The sequence below is a fragment of the Amblyomma maculatum genome, chromosome 10, assembly GCF_055883805.1.
Source record: "Amblyomma maculatum isolate TAMU_Amacu chromosome 10, ASM5588380v1, whole genome shotgun sequence".
Taxonomy (NCBI): domain Eukaryota; kingdom Metazoa; phylum Arthropoda; class Arachnida; order Ixodida; family Ixodidae; genus Amblyomma; species Amblyomma maculatum.
This window is the reverse complement of record NC_139353.1, coordinates 15,299,462-15,317,781: the sequence shown is the minus strand read 5'-3', so window position 1 is coordinate 15,317,781 and position 18,320 is coordinate 15,299,462. Positions and strand designations below refer to the sequence as shown.

General features: G+C 46.7%; 1 pseudogene across 1 annotated transcript in view; it reads right to left on the bottom strand.

Annotated features, from left to right (window-relative positions):
- The window catches only part of LOC146175657 (BCL11 transcription factor A-like), a 553,058-nt pseudogene that overhangs the window by 253,053 nt on the left and 281,685 nt on the right, over positions 1-18,320 (bottom strand). Inside the window, exon 2 of the transcript XR_014701451.1 lies at positions 9,803-9,862. The product of XR_014701451.1 is annotated as a BCL11 transcription factor A-like (transcript). The remainder of the gene's footprint in view (positions 1-9,802; positions 9,863-18,320) is intronic.

The window sequence follows — 18,320 nt, the reverse complement described above, 5'->3', positions numbered from 1 at the left end:
TGACGACCCCGAGTCAGCCTCGGCGAGATGAACAAAAATGCGTTTTTATACACTACTTACTGTGCAATGTATAGAAGATCGGCACAAGGGCCGAAGGCTACTAGCCATGCGGACTGCTGTAGCGCAGCGACGGTCGGAGAGACGCCGTCGCGTTCACTCATTGCGAGTAGCGCTGCCCTCGACAGATTCTCCTGATGCTCTCTCTCTCTCTCTCCAAGTGTCAGAGCTCATGCGTCCGTTGCCACTGAAACTGTCCAAGGTACGATCGACTTCCGCACAATGTTCGTTTCAAAGGGCTTTTACCGCTGAGGAACACTCGAGGAGCAGACTGCGCTTTAGCTTTTATCAGTTTCTGGTTTTATGCATGTGGCCCCAGAGGTCCAACAGCGAGCACACTGATCACCCTCTCCAAATATGCCGCGGCGCGAGGGAGTTCCGCCAAAAGGGATCTAGAGCCACGATGGTTGTGATCTTGATTCGTGTTTGTACACGACGCTCTCCTATGCTTCCTTCCAGTACACCGCTGCCTTGCGGCCCAGCATCGGCGCTTGTCAAGGGGAGTTAGCGGGAGAAAATTGGCGTCCGGTTGAATTGTAATCCGGGGGGGCTTGCTCGGGCATAAAAATATTCAAGGCGACAACATCTTTCAGTTTCGGTAATGAAGGGCTGCTGCTTGTTTTCACACCTTCTGTTGGTTCCTGATTGATACACCTTCCTTCTATTTATTAAATGGGGCATCTACAAAACAGACCCCAGACATGAAAGTGATATCATTGCAGTACAAATCTTGCCGCCATCAGTATAAATATTTCGGTGCACCGCACAGAAGTACAGTTTGACAAAGAAAAACAAATGATATCGACCGCTCCAACTGTGAAACCGTTCTAAAAGTTGATGGCCGTGTCCAAAAGTGGGAGTTAATTGATTCAAAGAAGGAACTGATCAGCAGAGTTGCTCACATGGAACGAATTGATAGTCTGTGCAAGCTATGATTTTTAGTGTGTACTCCTTTGCATCATCCTGAGCCTCTTATTGCTTTTTTCCAAGAACGCTGCGCCATCGGGCATCATTAAAGTCTAATACCGAGGAGGGAAGTTGAGCGTTGAGCATGACGTATGTTCGGACAGAGGACTTTCTTAAAAACTTTCTTAAGAAATCAGAAAATACGAACAAAAAATGCAGGTGGCGCCACCATCGGCCATTTCACAAGTAACGTTCGTGCGTCGACGCCTATTCCTGCATGTGCATCAGAGATCTACGCTAATCGGCATTCACTCAAAAACGATAGCATCTCACATATTTCTTAAACGACGCCACTAGCTTTAATCGACGGGCAGGAATATCTCTAAATCCAATTTTCCCGATGCAAAATGAGTTTTTTTAACTGTAGAACACACATTCAACGCCAACAAACCAATATAAAGTCAAGGAAGCTATTTTTACATTAAAGTCTTCATTTCTGCAATATGGATTCTGCTTCCAGCTGATCACAGCTGTCACACAGTACGGATAGGCGGACTATCCTGAACGGCGGAATTCCACCAAACCCTATGTGCGGCACGGCATGAGTGAATATAGGTGGTCCTGTATGTATGCAGCCCTGCATGTGTGTATGTGGCAATGGGATCGGATCGATTATAGCAGATGGGACTGGAAAGTGTGCCTTTGCCCCGGAAGAAAATAAACAGCTACACCACTACTGGTTGACTGCTACAGGTAGCGTCCTCCCTTCGAAAGGGCAGGCTGCTTCGAGGAGTGAACGACGCAGGCAGCGGTCCTGCTGCTCGGCCCGGGGGTGGCGGCGGACAGGCGACCGAGGCCACCCCGCGGCCCGGCTAAGTTCGTCACATGCAACAGCCGGCGGAGAAGGGAGGCCGAAATAGCCGCTCGCTCCCCCGACCCCCCACCCTCCAGCGCCACAACCTTCGCGTTTTCGCAAAAGGGGGCCCCGGTCACCGCGCCGCCGACGACACGCCTGTCGCCGGCGCTGCGCGCGGATACAGGTTCGGAGACCAAGTTTCCGTGCAGCATGCACGCCTCTGTCGTGTCGTTCACTGCCTTGTAGGACCCGTATATGCGTTAGTTTCTTAACAAAAACCATTGTAAAAGTATTAAGAACATGAACTTCCGCGGCCCCTGCGTTTGGGCAGGTACGCAGGTACTCAGTATACGCGCTGAAAAAGTTGTTCTACCGTTACAGTGAGCACGAAGTCGACACAGGCTATGTGGACAAGTTTTTCAGTCCATGCAGTTTTTGCAGAACTGGTCGCCGAGTCTTGCAGTGACAGAATATATTCTCGCGGGATCTGGCACCTTACTTCAATTTTATGTTATAAACCTCATCAGAAAAGGGCGAGCAGCGCTTAATCGCTGCCGCACTTGCGTCGATCGAGTTCCCCAGCTTCCCCTCCAGCTTGAAAAGCGCTCATCACTGACTGGTTTAAACACCGAGCTGTGGAGAAATCCGCTAAGTCAGGTAATCAATATTTGCCAGTCACTTGCTCTGCGAATCGATTACGCGATTTCGTTTGTATTTTACGCCTTGCAAGAGAAAATTGGGTCGAAACTGGAGCGTATATACAAAAAAAAAGAACCTATTCTAATGTGTAAAATCAAAAACAAGTCCTCCTTCGAAGCGGTCGCCGGCCTGTTCTGTTATTCTCTACGAGTGCTTGACTTATTAATTAGCTTTACGAGGTTCCAGTGAGACGAAAACGAGGTAAACAAGCAACAAATACATAACACAAGTCCTGAGATAGGCTCTTTGTTTCTTAAAAATGAGAACTTTAGAGACACAAGTGACGACAGCAGCCCGAACGGTGCGCGGAAGCCGACCACCGCAGCACCGTGTGCTGCGTACTACATTCAGTGATGCACGTAATCCTCTTGGTACACAAGTCTAGAGCCTCGCCACCTCCCTTCCTCCACAACTGGTCCAGACGTGCACCCACAGCTCATGTGGACGCGAGCCAGCTCGGAACTCCAGGGTCCTTCGGCGGGCAGCAGCCGCTTTCGAGTCACCGGCGGCGACGACGACAACAACCCGCGGTTGTGCGTCGTCGTCCTCCGTCGTGACGCGGCGCCTCGACCCGAATAGGGGCCACACGTCTTGCCCCCTGCGACGCCGCCACCGACCTTTTTTCTTTTTTTACTTTCTTACCACATTACTTTGTTCTTTGTTTTCTGCTCCAAGGAGAGCGACGGTGGTCCAAGTCAAGGGCCAGCCGCGGTCTGTTCACGGCGGACGCTCGCCAGACCCGGCCTCTTCCTCTCCCCTTCTCTTGGTCGCGCGCCAAATGACCGAAATCTTCATTGGCGCTGGGGACAGCAGCGGCTGTCGCTAGCTAGGGAAGCGACATTGGTCGGCCCGCTGTGGAGAGAGTATGGTCATCAACAAGAGTACATGCACTTGGCCGTAATTACTGCTACGATTTCACCCAGGGATGCGAAAATTCGCAGAAAAAAACAAACAAACAATCAGGTGTGTAAAACCTGCAAAGCTATTTGAAGATCATGAGTCGTGTTTCGAATGTGCGTTAAGACCCTTCATTTGGTTGTTTCCCCGAAGTGCGGTAAACTAAATGGCTCCAAAAACGAACGTTATGGCCGGCTGTCACCCAGTCCGGGGCCATCAATGAATTGGTTATCAAAAAAGAAGAAGACGAAGTGATTGCTTTGCTTATCATTGGACATTCCAATCGTGCCGAGAGGAAAGAATTGAGGAAAAGAGTAAAATAAAAGAGGGAAAATGGCACCGCTGTAGGATTCCTTATTGTGTGCATGCTTAAATCGCACTCCCCTGCGATGAAAGTGACATTGCGTCATTGATAGGTAAGTGGGTAGCTCGCGGATGGCCCTTATGAAGGCTCTGCTGCAATTTGTAATTTGACATTGAATGTATTATTATTATCCCGAGTTTAAATTGTGAATCAGATAAGAACGCAAATCACACATATCGAATGATATCTCAGCAACAACCACATATTTTCGCAGCACCAAAACGACAGTACTTTGCTGGCTCTATGGCGTTACGATTTCTTCACTTGTGAGTTGAATAGATGAATTGATTTAAATTCACTCAAATTGAACAATTTTATATTGCATTCATTTGCAGAAAGGCAAGCGAGCCGCGTCTCGCGGATGCACATAACGCATACTAACCGTTCATAAGGCTCGCGGACGGCGTCGCTTGTGGCGTCGACCAGATGGACACCACAGCAACACCGCCGTTGCCAAACCGAGGTCGGTTTCCTGGAACTCGAGAAGCCCCGCTGAGGCGGCCCGCGCCGCCGAGTCAAGCAGGGGCGAGACTTCCCAAACCCCGTCCACTTCGTTTTTATTTTTGTGGGCCATCGTTCTCAATCCGTCTTTGTTTAGGTTTTGTTACTTACAATTTTATTCGTCCGTTCTACTTTTTATTTTTCCCCTCCGCATTTCGAAGAAGACCCTTGCCCACACAAGACGGAGGAAAGGCCACATATCCTCACTCTCCGCGGTGCCCCTCCTATCCACTTGTGGCCGTTATGACGCCAGTCCCGAGCTCTCCTCGATTTCGCGAGCTCTCGGCCATTCCCGTTACATATGAACTCCGTCCAGACATTTCTGTGCAGGCCAGGGTGGGACGACAACGGACGGCGATTTCTCTTGCGTGCCCAACCTTTCCTATTAACTGGCAAAAAACCGATGGTTAAGTAGGCGACCTAATTAATGCTGTAGGTTACGCGGAGTCAATAGCTATGCAAAGAAAACTCTTAATCAGAAAGTAATCTCGCGAACCCCCCTCCCCTCATTTTTTTTTTCTTCTTCTTAGCTATAGTACGTCCACTCATTCCCAAGAGCGTCTCAGTCATATAAGCTCTGATGGCGCATTAAGGAGCACCTGCACTGTCCGGTCCAGATAGTTAGTACAGGCCTACAACGATAGAATTATTCATAACCAGTATTCTACAACGCCAATAGGCGAACAATATTGATCAATACACCATGACTATAGAACCACCTGGGAACATGAACATGAAAGGAGCAGGATTAAAATAAAGTCTGGCGACAACAACCACCTTTCATCCCTTGCTAGTGGAGCAGCAATAGCTTCGGCACCCACGCAACACTGCACGCAACTATAAAGGCGAAGCCTAGGCGCTCAGGGGCCAGCCGGGCCAGCAGCGGGGCTCACTGTCCAGCTCCAAGGCCTTTTCACTTTAGACCAACCCGCAACAACGGCGAGCCCCGAGCTGTCCGCGCGTATTTCATCCGCGTCTCGACGCCGACGGGACCACTCTGCTCTCCACAACCTCCCCCCTCCACCTTTTTTTTTTTTTTCATCACTCGCTCTATTTCATTCCCTAGATTAAGGGGCTCTCTCGCTCTGCTACTTCATATTTCTCTTTCTCTTTCTTTTTCTTTTTTTTTCTTTTTTTTTTTGCGCTTCATGAAGCTGCCCTCCGCTCTAAGCCGGACAGGTTCTTTCTGTGTCATATAGTTTCGCTTCCTTTTTACAGCAAGTTTTCTTCTGCTGCTTCTTTATATTTTTCTTTTGTGCCTAATGTGGTCAAATTAAGCCACTGCTTAGATCCCGGGCCTCTGCTTTGAAGAACAGAATTGGGCGGCGCACTACAGTGCGTTATGGGTGTGCTCTACAGGATGAAGTGAACAAGGCATCAGAATTTGCTCGGGTAGAACAGTGTGGATTTGGTTACAGAAGCTGTTGTGTACTGAAGTCAAGGTATCCATCATCGCAGTGTCTCGCGCGCGCGCGCGCGCGCACACACACACAAACACACACACACACACACACACACACACACACACACACACACACACACACACACACACACACACACACACACACACACACACACACACACACACACACACACACACACACACACACACACACACACACACACACACACAGTTCCAGACCAAATATAGTGGGCCCTATTCGTTTCTTGGATCACAGAGATGAAGTACATGAACAATTCGTCCAGAAGATATTGAAAGCCTTAAATAGATGTTCGCGTGTCATGTGTTCTTTCTTTTTCAGCCCCACTTTTCATTTTTTTTTGTACATACACCCTCGTTTGACCCTGTAACCCAGCACCGATATTTGCGAGTCCAGGTGGCAGGCTTCTCCTGCATCACTGACCAGTGCGAGAGTGTATGGGTGCAGAGCAGAGGGAGGGTGTGCGGGGGGGGGGGGGGGGGGGGGGGGGAGTCTTAATGTGAGTCCCTCCTAACATCTTTCCCATTCTCTCTTTCTTGCGCAAGCATGTTTTCTATGATCCGCGCGGGGTTCGGACTTAAGTTACCATGATATAGGCGAGGGTGCTACGGCTAAGAGGGGGAGAAGACATTAATGGATACAGGGGTGGTCATCTCAGCGGGTAGTTTCTTAGTATCAAGTTTTATTATTATTTTTTTTTAATTTCATTTTTTCGTCGGCTCAGTTCCGCTTCTCCAGCATGGCTGCCGGCAGGAAGGGACGAGCGAGGGGAGCTATACATTAGGGCAGGTGATGCTCCCTCGGACCTCTGACCGTTCCTGCGATAGCGGCTCCACCACCCTCCTATACCTCTCCGCCCGCTCTATTATGGTTGTAGATTTTCTTTGTTTCTAGTTCCCGTCTTGCTCACGGGTGTCCGATGCACCGGGGCACCGTGGCACAGATTCTGCACGCCTGCATCGCAGTGTCTCGTGTGTGTGTGTGTGTGTGTGTGTGTGTGTGTGTGTGTGTGTGTGTGTGTGTGTGTGTGTGTGTGTGTGTGTGTGTGTGTGTGTGTGTGTGTGTGTGTGTGTGTGTGTGTGTGTGTGTGTGTGTGTGTGTGTGTGTGTGTGTGTGTGTGTGTGTGTGTGTGTGTGTGTGTGTGTGTGTGTGTGTGTGTGTGTGTGTGTGTGTGTGTGTGTGTGTGTGTGTGTGTGTGTGTGTGTGTGTGTGTGTGTGTGTGTGTGTGTGTGTGTGTGTGTGTGTGTGTGTGTGTGTGTGTGTGTGTGTGTGTGTGTGTGTGTGTGTGTGTGTGTGTGTGTGTGTGTGTGTGTGTGTGTGTGTGGAGGGAGGGGGGGGAGGGAGGGGGGGGAGGGTGAAAGAACACATCATTTTGAACCGACTGACCAGATGTTACTGTAAAGTATACCGCTCCCGCGCTATTGCTGATCTCGGTGCTACTGGGACTGACATCTGCGAATCTCGCAGCCGTGAAAAGCAGGCTGCTCACAAGGGGACGTGTAATACGTGCAAGAAAATACCACGATGTCTGTACTGTGAGTTTTCGCAGTCACAAGTCATTGTGAGGTGTTGAGTTTCCTTTTTTTTTTTTTTTTTTCCCTGGAAGCGGGGACTCGACGTAGGTCGCTGGCTCTGTTTGAAAACGTTATACAGGATAAAGAATAAGGATAAGAAGAAAGGAGGAGAAAGTCTGCTTTGCCTGTGAAGATTCTTACGTGTCCGCAGATACATTGCACGTGGTTCGCACAGCGTTCTTGGGATTCTATGCGCACAAGAATGATTTCAGCTGAAAGAGACTGGAGGGCATCGAGGAATTTGACCACTCATTTTTGAACCAGTGGCGTAAGGGCTACTTTTATCAGAGCTCTGATATAATCAGCAGCGAAGGTTCCCATAGGAGCCACGTATTTAAAAAAACTGGCGGTCTGATTCTCAAAGAACCCAAAGATTTACGGGTTGTAGCAACGTCCGTGGTCACTAACGAAAACTGCGTCCAAGCAAGTCATGACCTTCGAGATGTTGATAAGCTCCTAACAGCCTGCAATAAGGTAACTCAAACAAGCGCTTTATCCTAAATTAGTGGACATGAAAGACTCGCAAAGAATAAAAGGAGAAAGAAAAAAGAGGAGAAAGGTTTTCAAAAGATAATGGCCAAAATATGCGACAGCTCTTATCGGTCACTTCTAAGTGACGCCGTCATGCATAAGAAGCACCCGAAAAGTGGCGCCATCGTTCGAGCAACGGAAGCAGCATTGTCTCACAGTGATCCGAAAGATCGCAAGGTCATCGACTGGGTCAAGGTCAAGATGGCAGCAGCAGCCACTGGCGTTCTGAAATAGGAATGCTGACCATCGACTGTTCAAGTCCTCCATTTCACTGAATAAATGTTTGCAATCAATCTACTCCCGACTAGACCTATGTGTTGTGATTTAAGTGTGCCACTTTTGCTGACCACAGCGACGCGGTCTTTCGACCTTCAAAAAACGCCCCCAGGCCTGTGCGCGGCAGTCTACCTTTGTACAAAGGCTGTCGTTCCGGCAAAGCCGGTGTCGCAGCAAAATTTCAGCATTCCTATCCCTATTCTTTCACATTTCAGAGCGAACTCGGAAGGAACAAGGAGGAAAGTATGCGCAAGCACAGGAATTCAGCGCACCACAAAGTGCTACGATCACTCCTAGGGGGGGTCTCCGGTCCGGCCGCTGGGCCGGTCAAATGTCCAGCGATCTCCTCGCCCCCAACCACTTTTCCGCCAACATAAAGCAAACAATTGCAGAGGCATGTCGAATAGGTACAAAGACTCGCAGCGCAAAGGAGGGGTGGTGCGAAGCTGAGTCCCGCTGAGAGTTGTAAGGACGGGCTGCACTCTCTGAGAAAAGAAAAAAATATATTTCAAAAAAAGCGCTGTTACTAAAAAAAATATATGTCTGCCAAGAAAACAAGCAGCGGGGCACGACAAATGCAGCTGGGGGACGGTGGGGGAGAGGATATTTTTTCCCCATCGGTGGAATGTGGTCAAGAGCATGGCGACCCGCCACAACAGAAAGTCCGCAAGAGCGTTTTCGTTCCTTCGCGCGCTCCGTGACAAGAGGAGCAAAACAGATGGAAAAAAATAGAAAAAAACTTTTTGCGGGCTGCTTCACCTAAACCATTCCATGTAAACTCAAAAACTTAAAAGTCCAAACACGGATGATATTAAACCAATTAAAGTGCACTTAAACCAAGTGGTCTACTCCCGACTAGACCTATGTGTTGTGATTTAAGTGTGCCACTTTTGCTGACCACAGCGACGCGGTCTTTCGACCTTCAAAAAACGCTCCCAGTCCTGTGCGCGGCAGTCTACCTTTGTACAAAGACTGTCGTTCCGGCAAAGCCGGTGTCGCAGCAAAATTTCAGCATTCCTTCTCCTATTCTTTCACATTTCAGAGCGAACTCGGAAGGAACAAGGAGGAAAGTATGCGCAAGCACAGGAATTCAGCATGCCAAAATAGTATAATTAGTTCAGAAGTGCATTTTCCCGAATATCCTAACAGAACTTAGCCTTCTATTACGTAGCTTATTGTCTTTTGTTGGACGTTTGTTTTCTGCTCCACTGCTCTCCATTCTGGCATGGTTTCGTATTTTATGCTCTGTACTACCGCATTTTGCTATCTATAGCAGATTATATTTCCGTATTTTCCCGTTAGTGTTGCGTTCTTGTTGTTTTCATGGCCTGAATTAGAAGCCCAGTGGAGTAAGAGCGCGGTTACACCAGCTCAAATTCGGCGGCCACTGTGTTGGTACGATAAGCCTGCGTGACGATGAACATATTTACTTTCCTTGTTCTCGGTGAGAATTTGTTTATTTTTATTTTTTCCTGCTTTAATTTTCATAATTCCTTAGTTTTCCTTATGTTTTATTTTCTTTTTTTTTCTTCTTTCCGGTGTTTCACCAGAGCCGCATAGCTGTAGACAGCACGTTAGATTTTATTTTTTTCTTCCTCTCGTTCTTTGAGTACAAAAACTGCCACTCCCAATGTAACGCCATCATGTGGCGGCCGAAATTTGATAGGATTCTTCATTAAATGGTAAATTTCAAACTCACCCTCGCGCGTCGGCGACGCTTTGAGCAGGGCATCCTTGGGTACAAATGCGTCGTCATCGTCTGCAAAACAAAAAGAAGAAAAAAAAATAAGCATGAGTGACGCAAAAACAGTGCAAGTTGTTTGTTCAAAAATAATGAGAAACGAAGGAAAATATTTTTTGGCAGCCGCGGCAACTGCCATTACGCTCGGGGCCACCTGAGCTGCGGTGGCGGAAACAAAGAGACAGTGAATAGACAGTAAGGGGAAATAAAAGAGGGGAACAACAGTTTTTGGCGGCTACGACACGTGACACAAATGCATAGACAAATGAATCCAGGTGAAAACGGATGAGAAGCAGATGAATCCCCCACCGCCGCGCGCTGTCATGACTATGAAGAACAGCCCAAATGCCCTCCTGCCACATCATCCTTCGTATGCCCCCCATCAGGACGTGCTTTCTTTATTTTTTCGTTCTTTTAAAATGTCTTGTTCATGCACTGGTACGGTTGCAGTTGGCGTGTTTTCAATATAAAACGGTCCGAACAAACATCCCCAAGGTACAGATGGACGCAGGAGTAATACTTTTTGGTCGTTTGAAAAAGTACACTCAAACTAAGGAGCAAAGTTTCTCGGACTCTGCGAGTTGTGTCAATTTCAAACCATTTAACTTCTTTGCATGCCTTCTTGTTCTCACTCTTTTTCCCATGGCCAGCTTTCATAGTCAGAAATGAGCGCTACTCGTATTTTCGGAGCCCTTTTTTTAGATTGTTTAGCTGACCCTTCAATCAAACTGTGTGTGGATGAGGGCAGGTTTTGGGAATGCGCACAGTAAGAGATATGATGGTTTAATTTATAAAAGGTGCCTGTTTCAATAAAATCAGTCGCGAGTCTGTGTTTGCCGTGTCCCCACTCGTCCTTGCCTCTGTGTGCGCAGTACTGTTCTATTTTAACACAACAAGATCAAAAGTATGCCACACATAACACATCAAGGCCCTATAATACAACGAACAAAGCTTGGTTCAAAGCGGTTTACACGAGAAAAACTGCTCAAATAGGCAGAAGCATGCACCAAAGTCCAAACCAATAAAAGCGATTGGCAACGACTCCTGACGACGTTTTTACATTTGCTGATCTAAAAACGTCCACGACTCCTCACGTACATAATTGTATATACTATATAATTGGTTCACAGAAGGGAAAGGCGCAGTATCTGTCACACTTGCTCTGTGGACACCTGAACCGCGCCGTAAGGGAAGGTAGGTAGGTTGGAGTGAAAGTGGAAAGAGAAAAAGGGGAGCCGTAGTGGATGGCTATGGAGTAATTTGGACCACCTGGGGATCTTTAACGTGCGCTGACATCGCACAGCACACGGACGCCACTTCCTTTCGCCTCCATCGAAACGCAGCCGCCGCGGTCGGGATCGAACCCGGGTACTCCGGCAAAGTAGTCGGACGTCTCACCACTGCACCACCCCGGCGGGGCAAGACTCCTCACGTAACAAAAGGAAAATATACACACCCCTCGCATGTTGGCAGCTCATCTGCAGGCCTTCAACCAACCAGCGGCTCTAACCCAGGCTCAAAATAATTGAACATACATAAACATGTCATTGAGGTTCCTCTAAGTTATGATCATCCAGATAGTCCGCAAGTCATCTGCCCCCTGCAACGGAGTTTGGTTCTCATAGTCTATGGACTGGGGGCACCTACTATCCACCTCATGCAAACTATTATCTTACATAAATGTTATCTTACTAAGTTAATCGTCGTCATCGTCATTGCTATCGTGCATTTTTCATCTCCCCCTGTATTCAATTATCTCTGTTCTGTGCCACCTTCACCCCAGACCATTTCCAAACCATCTCCCTATTAAATCCATATCTTTTCGCAGCCCCCTTTTATTGGGATCCGTCTGTTGCCCGAACAATCAGTCATACCTAGAAATGGTTACATTGTAAAAATTCTATCCGCGCAAAATACTAGCCAAATGCGGCCACATTTTAAGCCAAACTGCTTAAATGTAGCGTATACATTGACGCTTGTTTGAAATGATGTTTGCGAAAGTAGATTCCAAAGCGAAGTTCTTTTAGCTTATGCTGTAGTAAGTCACGTTATAAAACTGTATGCTTCTCAAGAAAACTATATATTGTGCATACAATAGAAAATAAGAATTTTGGCACCTAAAACTGAAGCGAAGGACATTCATTGTTATGTAAAACCGGCACTTTTACTTTTCTCGAGCTGCATCTGGTTGCAGTCATCACCTGGTCGCAATCTCAACATGCAAGGAAGACGCTCACCTTGCGCGAGAAAAGCGTAGGCGGCCTGGGCTTTCTAAAATTTTCCTCTTATGGGTCCCAGAATGAATAAAAAAACATGAACAGCGTTCAAGAGTAAGACCTCAAGGACGCGACAGCAAAGCAAGGGACATGGGTTGGGCAACAACAGAGCTCCCTCATTCACATCTCTTGACCACGCGGGCGCGTCACGGGAGCTAAAGGAAGATCAAGTTGCGCGTGCCTAAAAGGCCTCCCTTTAAGGAGTGGCCTCCTCAACAAAGGCGACGACGCTCAACCACGTGCAAGATGTGGTTGGGCGCTCCCCAGTTTCCTTTTCCTCTATGTGCCTTTGTGTTACCTGCACGGCCACATCGATGTAATATGAGAACAATAGTGCTCCTTTCAGGGAGTCCTTGAGCGTAACCACGTCTAGACGCGTTTGCGACAGTGGTAGGTAATTCCGTTTTTTTTTTTTATTTTTTATTATTATTATTTTTTTTTTGCTTCCTTTGAAGCAGTTTCCATCCTCAGGATGCAAAGCCTATACAGAGCAGCTGGAGGAACCTGTGTGTTTAGACATTCGGATATGCGGTGCATATCTATAGGTTATCCTTGGGCCGGGCTACAGATATCCTGTATAGACGTTCGCGTGTAGACTGCGGGTATTAGCGCTATTCAGAGCACTGGTGGCAAGGATTCTTACAGGTTGCGACGACTGCATTCGTGTGCTACGCCTTCTTAAAAGCGCGACGCGTGTAGTGAACACAGTCTGGTAGGATTAATATCGAGTGGCGCGCAAGCCGAAGAGTGGTGCAGCCCAAGGAGTGCCCAAGGACGCTGTGTAATTTCTTCGTTTAGTTTGTATTCCATTCAGGTTTTCTGCACGAACGCGTCGCACGTGTGTGAGGGTGAAGTAGGCGTTCATGTTCAAGCCCGGCGTTTCTGCCAGCACCACAAGATAATATCACAACTGTATACTAGCTGTCCCCATATATACGTAACCAGCTATTAGAAATAAGTAATTCCTTAACCCAAAGCGGCAATAAGGAGAAAAGGTTGCGTGGAGTCGCTTTGGAGTGAGAAAGGGGCGTATATGTCTCTGCCTGCAGCTACCAGACAGGAAAACATTATTTGCAAATTATACGGTGAATGGAAACGAAGATATGCGCAATGCCCGGCGATAGAAATTCCTGGAAGAACGCGCGAAATAGCAGCATATAGCTTCTTTTTTTTTTTTCTAACACTTTTTTCCCTTAATCCGCTCAGAACAGCGAGTATTCAAGTCAGATCTTTGCTAATGTGACTGCAAGGGGAGCTTTCATGCAGATGTGTTTCGCACTAACTTTCAAGCCTTAGGCTATCAAGATATGCCTCTGACCAGTCCACACGCAACCACTTTAGTGTCGCCTCACATCAGTGAGTAAATCAGTGACTCTACTGAAAATTTAAGTTCACTGCTGGAGATAGCGTTGACCTCCTTCTGAAAAAGGTTGCTCCTGGGTTGCACTACGTTGCTAGTTGGGCGTTCACAGCATCATCCGAATCTATAGAAAACCACCTCCACGATGTAAGGCTTAGCAAAACACCTCTGGGCTCTAAACGTCTTACAAAGACTGTACCATGCGGCTCTGCATGACTTCGATGACAACGCGTTCCTAAGTATAGCGCGAGGGTTTGACCCAGTAAAGGGTCACATCAACTAGTGCCGTATAAACAACCTCCGTTAGACTATTATCATTCACTATCACTCGTAACCACGACGCAGTTAGAGCTACGTGACAAGCAAGTCTCGACGGGACATCACAGAGCCGGATCCACGACCCCTTCACGTACACAACTGGGGACGAAAGCAAGGCCGCTCGACGGCCTGGATTTCGAGCCCGCTGCCGTCGTGCAGCGGCTTTCACAGCGCGCGCACACCCTCTTCTACCTCGGGCGTGCGCCGCGCACTCTCACAGCTGAGCATGCAGGCTCGCTCAGCGTGGTGTGTATGTGCGTACCTGAGCGAAGCTGCGTGGGCGTGGCTTGGGGGCGTGACCGGACGCTAACAAGCCATGACGCCAACGGTGGCACCAAGTGAGCCGCTGCACCTTCTTCCTCCGTGTGTTTATTTGTTAGTTTATTTGTTATTTATATTCCTTCTTTTTTTCTTTCATTGTTGCGGCTGTTCGCGGAGTTCTCGCGTGCTCCATTTCTATTTGCCCTTTCCGTTCCACGGTGATGGGCTTGCTACCAACGGTCACGTTGGCGGCGTAAACGGGGCACGACGGTTTTCAGCTACTGACACACGCTTTACGAATAGCGAGGGTTGTGCTTACGTTTGTTTAGTTTTTATTTACTTTTTGCTTTGGAGCGCATGACTGAGCCCTTCTCCGCAGATCGAGGGTTCTTTAACCGAGAGCTCTCTCCAAGGAGATATTCCTTGAATGTTTATTTATTTATTTATTTATTTATTTATTTATTTATTTATTTATTTATTTATTTATTTATTTATTTATTTATTTATTTATTGTTTATAAGCTACATTTAATGCCTAGTCACATTTTGCAGATGTTTTTCGTTCATTCTTTTTTTGTTTGTTTTTGTAAAGCACGAAACTGGGTACGGAGGAGGTGTTTTTCAAAAGCTAGGTCGCTCCAGGTAGCGTTGGGCCACAGCTGAAGTTCTCCTAACACGCTCATCGATGCCTCCCTTTTGTTCAGCACCGAGGAATTTGCATTGACTAAGGTTTCCGAGTGAATGTTTTCTGATCCAGGAGTACACAATTGTGAATAGAGCTTGTGACCACACGGTTGCGTCACTAAGCATGCAGCCACATGATAGGAGTAAAATATAGAACTGTGGTTGATGATAAAAACAGTAAAAGGTTTTCCGCGGCACTGCGATAAGGTAAAATAAACGTATATTGATCTCCACGTCTTAGTGGGTATACTCGTTCTTTTTTATCTGGCCTGATCTACTGATTTTAACGTCCCAAATCGACTCATACTTGAGCAACGCCGTAGTGGAAGGGCTCCAGATATTTCGACCACCTGATGATCTTTCACGTGCACTGACATCGCACAACACGCGGGCGCCTTGCTTTTCGCCTGCATCGGAAAGCGGCGTTTCAGCCGGGATCGAAGCTGAGTCCTCGAACGGCCCACCTACTAAGCCACAATGAATAGTTTATTATTATTATTATTATTATTATTATTATTATTATTATTATTATTATTATTATTATTATTATTATTATTATTATTATTATTATTATTATTATTATTATTATTATTATTATTATTAACTACTCAAGATGGCCTCTCCACCCAAGGTACTCTCAACGACATTCTATGGGTATATATGAACAGACTACGTTTAAAAAAACTGAACGCTCTAATCGGAAATGCGCCAGGCTCTTTCAATTTTGATGTTTTTCTTTCCGTTGTGACCCCTCTTTTCTCTTCCTCCCACTTTTTCCTTATACGCCACTACTTTCAAACGCAGGGAGTCAATTTTCATACAGAGACAGCAGCAAGGGTCTTCCTTCAAATTGGGACCATCTCTCTAAACTGACTCGCCATGATAGAATCAGCAGAAGCAAATGTGTAATTTCTAAATGATAGTAAATTTCAGCACTGGGCGATTCCCCTAGTCCCCCCCCCCCCTCCCCCCTTTCCACGGTGTAAATTCTCTCTTTTTTTTTTTTCGTTTTGCGAATATGTAAAAAAGAATGCATGCAAATTAAAAAGAAAAATCCCCTAGGAATTGCAGTGTGCGATTGAAGGGCCCAAATAGCGCCATTTAAGTCAATTTTGAGGCGATTACTACCCCGCACGTACTTCCTATTACCAGCCGGTTAACTCCAGTCCCGAAAAGTAATGCACATGCCAGCTTTGCGGTGCGCCAGGACAAGCAAGTTCACACGTACCCGGCTAAATTACAACTGGCGGAAGGTACAAAGCCATAAACGGAGTTGACCTCGGCTAGACCACCGCCACCCCGACGGAACATTAAATAATCCGGCAAACTGATGGCTACGCACATTTTACGCACAACTTGTGGACACCGCAGTGCAAGAGGGGGCAGCCCAGAGAAAGCAGTAAAAATAAGCCGCAAAAGGGGCGACAAGACGCGCATATCAATTCAGCCGTCCAGGTGCTGCTCCTGAACCACAAGAGCCGCCGCTGTAAGCGTCGAGGTGCCTTATACACACCCTTGCCTCCCTTCTCTTAAACAGCATACAAATGGAAGTCACGTATCCAAGCGAGAAAACGCGGAAATCGTCGCGGGTCGCGTCCGTCACTGCTGAGTGTATGCAACATACGAACACAGTACAACAAGCACAAACATACTCTTAAAGCACGGGCTGGACACATCAAGGCCGGTATAGACGCCGTTGGCTGAAGTGGGTGCGATATATGTCTCTGCGCAGAGCGTCCGAGAAATTAAGTGCAGTGGAAAGCAAGCGACGGAGCACTTTGTGTGCCCGACGCCAGCGTTCCAGGCCTGCCGAGGGATACATATCAAAGTTTAGGGGACAATTAGTTAACGGTGAAAAACTCCTGTACGTGCGGATTTGACAACGGCTCATCTTCAATTTCATTCTTCTGTCTTCTTATAAGTAGCTCAGCTGTCACCTCCGGCACAGTGAAACAGCCGTCGGCTTTATATGCATAGTTTAAAAATAAAACAGCGCAAAACACACAGACGAAAGAATAGAAACAGACACCACAAGCGCTGACCCTCAACTGATTCTGCTGAATTATATGCATAGTTGAAAGGCGGTGCTAGTAATGAGAGATGGGAAAAAATAAAACGCAATAAAAAACGGAGCAGGAAAGAGGGGGGGGGGGGGGGCACCAAAAGTTAGCTATGAGAGAAGGCATGAAGGAGGGAGTGAAAGCACTAACATGACATTACATAGTCTATTCGTCTGAAATACGGCGCCAGAAAAAATTATGGTACGTGCATTGTAACTACAGGTGCCGGGATTTTCGCGTTAAACCGAAAGTAAAAAAAAAAAAAAAAGATCAATAAACGTACGCTAAAATACATTTGCAAAATTTGGTTTTGATCGAAAACGTGAGTATTAATGACATGGCCACCGCAGCAAGCGGCTGCCTATTGTAGATGTGACATTCATTAAAAGCATATAGAATTGGCCGGTCCAGTGTGGAAATCATGAGCTCATTTGATGATGACAAGTTGTGCCGTTCTTACAGTGGTGCAGTTGTGCCTCTTGAGGTACTACTCTGTTACATTACACGCCTTTGCTGAATCAGATGCGTAGCCAGATAGCATCGCTGTTCATGTCCTTACCCATTTACGAAAATTGCTTTGTTAAGCATGTTTCTCCATATCGTGCATATGTAAGGAGTCGGACAGATAAAAAAAAAAAAAATGCCTAAGTGCCAGGGAAAATTGTGATCTGTTACCGCAACGGCTAGGCGGTAGTTGCATCGCTATCGCCAACACACAAATCACTTGAGGCCAGTTCCCCCGCTCTACCGAGAATATAGAAATCAAGCAAGAAATGGAAATCTGGATTTTTGAAATCAACTTCTGTGTGCGTTTTGGGGCACCGCTCCTATGCGCTCGTTCGGCGGTTCGGCCGTGTAGACGTTGGTGCCGTAGCCTCTGTGACCGAGAGAAAGGGAGTCGCAAGCTCTGAGAAATTCTTTTAGGCTCACGAGAAGAGCCCTTTCATACATACATACAAGCATCTTTCAAATTCTTTGGCAGAATACATCGCAAAAACGCTTAAATATTTGCGCTCGAATTTCGCATTAGGGATCATATCGTAATCATCCTTGCAATATTTTGTTCTCTCCCAGTTCCATCGCGTAACTGCTCCGTTTTGTTTTGTTTTTTGAAATATAGTGCTGAGGCTGACAAAAGAAAAAAAAAAAAAAAAGGCAAGACAAGAATGACTTCTGACCACACGTGACTACCACATTGCATCGCTGAAAAAAAAAAAAAATGTATGCACAAAATAACACTCACACTAAAAGAACGAAAATTCAATTTATAAAGAATTTGGGCGCAAACTAAAATCGAAGTGTCATTCCTGTAATTACAAAGATTCTTTTTCTAGTCCTCTATTATTTATTAAAAATACGTTACGAATTAGGTGTACGGGTGATATGCTATGGCAGAGCGTGAACGACTTGTTTACACTTCCGTACACCAGAAACACATTGGGAGCAATCCATTATTTCGCCAATGCCTTCGATGAAATTCTTTTTTATTTTATTCTGTGCAAAGTTAAACCGAAAAGA